This window comes from Aquarana catesbeiana, linkage group LG04, assembly GCF_042186555.1.
Source record: "Aquarana catesbeiana isolate 2022-GZ linkage group LG04, ASM4218655v1, whole genome shotgun sequence".
Classification (NCBI taxonomy): domain Eukaryota; kingdom Metazoa; phylum Chordata; class Amphibia; order Anura; family Ranidae; genus Aquarana; species Aquarana catesbeiana.
In genome coordinates this window covers 149089417-149095416 of record NC_133327.1, presented here as the reverse complement: position 1 = coordinate 149095416, position 6000 = coordinate 149089417, and the positions used below count along the sequence as shown (strand labels likewise).

Sequence of the window (6000 nt, the reverse complement as noted above, 5' to 3'; positions counted from 1 at the left end):
CATCTCCACCATCAGGAGCTCTGTTGAGGGGGGGCCAGCTGGTGCTTAGACTCTGCATCTCAGGTAAGCCATAGACAGTGGAATTGGACTTGTACACTTCTTGTATGCTTTCTCCATTTTCAATCACCTTGGTGATAGGGTGTTAAAAGGTGGTTATGACTTGGCCAGAATTGCAAAGAAGGAAGTGTTAAATCTTATTTGCATCTCTGTGTGACAATAATGGCCACATTTCCCTTCTTTTGTTTTTGTTGTATGTCCCTCTTGTGGTGGCAAGTATATTTTCCTGATCACCAGTCGCTTGTTTTGAATTGTGGATTTTTTTTTTTTTTTGTCTCCAGACTGCTGAATACCCATGAATTCTACTTGTTTTTGAATACCTCTGTTTACTAACTGCCAGTGTAAAGTGTTCCTTTGTAAGTTGTTTCTTCTTATCCTTTTTCATTTCCTCTTGTCAGATTCTGGTGCTGGAAGGCTGCTAGCAGTGATATTGCAGTCTCAGGCCTTAGACTTTTACCTCCTTCTAGTTCTCAATCCCCAATAGCTGTGTAAGGCCTCATGCACACTGATTTATTTTAAACGCTGTTTCTCCTGACAGGGGTAAGTCAGCATTCTAAACTCTCCTAAGCTGCCTTTTTTCAAACCAGTTTGGGTGAGTGTAGCAGAGTTTGGGCAATTATTTTATTGGGCGATTCTTCTGCGTACAGGAAAGGTGCGTTTTACTGCCTCTAAACTCTGCTGCTCCCAAACTCCGGTAAAAGCCTATGCGTGAATGGACACATAGGCTTTTAATTGAGTTCAGGGGCTTTAGCAAAAAACACCAAAAGCTCCTAAATGTTAGTTTAGGAGCAGCAGTGTGCATGAGGCCATCGTGTATACTTTCATTAAGTTAGGATCACAGGGGAAGATTTATTAAACCTGGTGCACTTAGAATCTGGTGCTGCTGTGCATGGTAGCCAATCTGCTTCTAACTTCAGCTTTGACAATGAACCCTCGTTTGCAGCTGAACTCGCACAATTTCAAACCCGCATTTCAGTGAGAGTTTGGGGGTGATTTGAAAGACATCTGTGCAGGTTCATGCACAGATCTCAATTGAAAAAGCCCCTGAAATCGCCAAAAGTAGTACAGGAACTACTTTTGGAAATCTGTGCTGTTCCGCACTGATTGGGACAGTGCCGCTGCAAATCACATGTCAAATCTGTCCAATGTGAACGGGGGCTAAAACCTGGAAGCTGATTAGTTTTTGTGATAAATGCCATTTAATTGTTGAGTGAAGCTGCTTTGTAGCGCTAAGATTCTGGCTCCCAATAGAGGCAGTCCTGATGAATCTTAGCTCTACAAAGCAGCTTCGCTCAATAATTAAATGGCATTTATCTCCAGTTTTACTAAATCAACCCCAATAAGTCAAACATACTTGTCTGGAAATTTGGCTTTCTGAATTTTTTGTGCTTTTATATAAGAAATAAATAAGAATAAGTAAAGATTGATTCCATCTTAAAAGCCAGCCGGTATTTAGATTTTTAGGATAAAGCTGGGAAGTCTTGAACTGTAGATTGACTAGCTTCTAATTAAAGAGTCAATTAACCTAAAAGGGATCATATACAGCAGTACATCCAAAATGCAGCCTCACACTGCATCACACTGCAGCATACTGTATATGTGAAAATGTATTGCTTATTCATTCAACTGGCGGGTTGAATACAAAAGAGAATTATGATTCCCCCATCCACACATTCGAGGTGGATGAGCTAATCCTTTCTGCTGTGGTATTGTATTCTGACAGCTGGGAACGATCCATGTATGGCCGTCTTAAATCTCTCTACTATTAAAAGATCTAACTGCTTGTTTCCTATTTTCTTACTAGCAGAACATGTATTACAGAGCTCTACTGTTGAGGTTACTGCCAGCAAGCAGTTAAATATTTCTGTAACTGATTTTTAATTGCTTTAGAGCCCAAGATTTATCTAAGGCTGCCAGACGATATAACTGTTTCTTGAAAATCACACATTTTGTGGCGTATTAATTTTGATGACTTGCAAATTGAGCAGCTGTCAGCAACAGGTAAAGTTCTCTATGTAGTTTGCCCTTTTAAATGTTTTTTTTGACGAGTGCAGCCTTTCTCAACCTTTTTAATGTGGAGGAACCCTTGAAATAATTTTTCAAGTCAACGGGTTTCAGGGAACCCCTGCTTAGAATTCCAATATCTACAGCCCACAATACATTAGTGTGATGGTCACTGGGAATAAAAAATGAAAATAAAAACTTGGATAGCTAAAAAAATGCCTGTGTAATCTTGAGGTCTATGGACCAAGTCGCATCAAAGTTGGACCAAAGTAGTGCAGGAACTACTTTGAAGTTGCTGCGACTTGAAGTTGCACTGATATGAACGGTATTCATTGAAAATCCTGGGGTGTGACTTGTCATGCGACTTTAAAGTCACAAGTTGCAGGACAAATCACACACGTGTGAAAGGGGCTTAAGACCGGCTTCACACTGGTATGTACCCCATGCTCATTCACATAGAGGGATCAGGATCTGGGGGCCCACTTGTTAAAGGGTGCATCCAGATTCCAATAAGCCCCACCCGCAGACTCCCACAACCACCGGCCAAGGTTGTGGGGAAGAGGCCCCTGTCCCCATCAACATTGGGACAAGGTGGTTGGGGGGGACCCCCAAATCACCCTCCCCATGTTGAGGGCATGTGGCCTGGTATGGTCCAGGAGGGGGGGATGCGCTTGCTCCCCCCCTCCTTTCCTGACTTTCCGGGCTGCATGCTCGGACAAGGGTCTGGTATTGTTTTTTTGGGGGGGACCCCACGCTGTGTTTGTGTTTGTTTGTTTTTTGTTTTTTTTTTATATTTTTGGGTGGGGTTCCCCTTCAAGATCCTCAGAGCACAAGTCGCATGCCAAAGTCGGATCAGTTAAGACAGTGATCCAACTTGGATGTAGCTTACATTCAAATCATTTGGCTGCAATCGTCCCCAAGTCGGATCAAAGTAGTGCAGGAACCTTTTTCAAAGTTGGACCAGTTGGGACGGCTCTCATAGGGAATCGTTGATTTATACACATCAAGCGACATGTGCTCCCAAAGTTGGCGCGTATGTCGCACCAGTGTGTACCGGGCCTAAGACTGGATTGGAGTGTATTTTTGAAAATATTGTTTAACCATGATTTTAGGATGCCGAAGGAACTTTTAACTGCTAAGCACAGTGCCATGTATGTCCATTAGGCCCCTTTCACACTTGTGCGACCTGAAAGTCATGCGACTTTGCCGCGACTTGAGGCAATGCCTGTGTAATCTTGAGGTCTATGGACCTCAAGTCGCATCAGTCGGACCAAAGTAGTGCAGGGACTACTTTGAAGTTGCACAGATATGAACAGTACCCATTGGAAATCATGGGGTACGACTTGTCATGCGACTTGAGTGTGAAAGGGGCCTAAATCCAATTTAAGCAAGTTTCCTTATCATAGCAATTGGTTTACCTGATTCTAGAAAATCTGTCTTTCATCCACACATAAGAAAGCTTGTTTCAGTATTTTTAGATATTCTGCTAACACTCACCTGATGTACACTTTGGTATCTTTTAATCATTGCTGTAATTAGGTAGTTAGATAATGAAATGTCACCATTGTGTTCTCCAGAAGCACTTTGCAGCTATAAATAGGCAGTGCACAATAGATAGGAAATGGGCAGTCACAAAACCATATTATACATCTCATCTAATCATCATTTGGGCTGTGATTTGCTGCATTCTCCTGCAACCAATTAGCTCCGCTGACAAACTATGTCCAAATTGAGGAATCAGTGCCGTTTGATGTTTGTGCTTTGATGCTCTAACAAAGGACCTGGATCTTGTGGTCTGAGTGGTTTCCCCCTCTCTGCTCGCTCTGTGTAGAAATGGAGAACTCGGCTGCCTTTAGAACGTCAGAGTGCTGACTGGCGCAGAGCTGGATCTGCAGAAGGAAATGTAGTTCAGCATTGCCAATGTAATGTCATACTTTGCGACTTCCTGAGAAAGTGTTAATGTTACGTTGTCAGGAAAATGCAAGGTTTTAAATGCTTAGTTAGTAATATACGTAGGTCGTTGGACCTACGTTTATCACATGTAGCAGGTAACAGACTTGATGCTGCTAGTTCCTGAGTTTGCCTTAAAGTAAATCTGCACCTTTCTGGTGGGAAAGGATAGACCTATTGCATCCTCCTCCTCCTCCCTCTGCACTTTTGGCCAAAGCACAGCTAACTCGCAGGTTTCGTGAGGGTTAGCTGCACTTTTCTGTACATTTCTAATATGTCCCATGGCTTTGGTGTGCTTTCTGAATCTGCACCAAAACCGCAGGACCACATAGAAGTCTATTGGAAAGTGCAGATAACCTGCTTGAAAACCAGCAAAAGCACAGTGGGGCACTGTGAAGCCACCCTATACATTGTTAAGCATTACAGCCATTATTTTTCTCACCCTATTCCTGATAAAACCATATGTGAAACATGTCGCATGAGGCCTATCACCTGTTGCCCATAGCTCCCAACTGTCCCTTATTTGGGGAAAAAAGTCCCTCTGTCCTCATTTGTCCCTCATTTGGTTGCAATCTATACAATTGTATATAAAATGCACTTTTTAACTTTCAAAAAGTGTTTCCAAGTGCTATCGTTTTTATCCAATTTCTAAATTGCTGCATTTGTAAATTTCAAAAGCCAGTATAAAGGAATAATAGTGTTATAACAAAAAGCACTTGTGGGTTTAACTCATAATTTTTTGTGAATAATTCTCCTTTTAGGGGTCATGACAGGGGGTGTGTCCTATGCATACATACTTTTGCTAATAGGTGTCCCTCGTTCCCATCTCAAAAAGTTGGAAGGTATGCTGTTGACCGGTAGTAAATTATCACTAGTCCTGGATATAAGGACTTGGAATGTAATACTTATGGTGACTAACTATATAAACTAGTATTTGAGTTTTTGGTCTCTATGGGTGTTGACTGGTGCTACATATCATTGTTTTTTAGATACGATATTTAATGATGTGGTTGTCCGGATTATTTGTATTAAAAAAAGTATGTATTTTTTTTTTTAATTCATAATTTTGTGTGATTTGTTGCGAGGTTACACTTTAAAAGTCCCACAATGTGTTTTTGTTTCTTGATGTATTCTTTTTTGGGATATGGTGTGAGATTTAATTCTCTGGCAGATCCCCATTTTTTTTCTACCTTTAGTAAAGGCCACATATCAAGACCTCTGAATTGACATGCAAATCTTTTTGTGAAAGTTGAGAGAGGTCCTGCACCTTTCTTTCCTTGCTGACCATCAGGGAAGCTTTGGCGTTTGGACGTTTTTTCCATTTTAGATAGACTAAGGAAGGGTTAAAACTGACTTTTACTTACTGTCCCGTACACCCAAAATTAAGTGAGAGGAAATCTAAAGTAAGGTAAACCTCTCCAAAATGAGGTAAAGCCCTGTTAGAATGTGTCATGGGAACATGTGTCTCCATTGAAAGATTGTCACTTTAATTCTACCCCGGTGATGGCTGAAAATAAGAACCTGGGACAGCAATAAAAACCCGTCAGAGGTGCTAATAACCCTTCAACACTATACAAAAGGTTAGGCCTTAGATATACTTGAAGCTCACAGGTCCAAGCTAGACTAGACTTTTTCTCGTAATATGCTCAGCTTGAAATATGCACATTTGTAAAAGGCACAGAATACGTTCTCTCACAGGCACGCACCCATAAGACAATATTTATAAATTCTGTCACACAGCAAAGCTGTGCTAAACAGGAGCCGTTAGGCAGATTTAACAATTATGCAGCTTTATTTACGAATTCCTTCAACTGTTCTAAATTGGCAGTTCGACAGATTAAAACCTACCCTGATCACTTTTAAATTGTGCATTTGTTTTGAGTGAAAATCTTTCTTCAGTGGTTATTCTGTCACAGACCTATACAAATCTCTCCATGTGGTGGCCCAGGATTGCAAATGTAGGGGTCGTAAATAAACACACAATTCCAC

At 41.2% G+C, this 6000-nt stretch overlaps 1 protein-coding gene across 4 annotated transcripts in view; it reads left to right on the top strand.

Moving 5' to 3' along the window:
* PIK3CB (phosphatidylinositol-4,5-bisphosphate 3-kinase catalytic subunit beta) overlaps positions 1-6000 on the top strand; it is a 264723-nt gene that overhangs the window by 113889 nt on the left and 144834 nt on the right. Inside the window, exon 1 of one of the 4 annotated variants that reach the window (XM_073625867.1) lies at positions 1-63. This exon is cut by the window's left edge and continues 72 nt beyond it. The exons of the other annotated variants lie outside the window; for them this stretch is intronic. The gene's annotated coding sequence lies outside the window, so the exon portion shown is untranslated. The remainder of the gene's footprint in view (positions 64-6000) is intronic. 4 annotated transcript variants of the gene reach the window in all.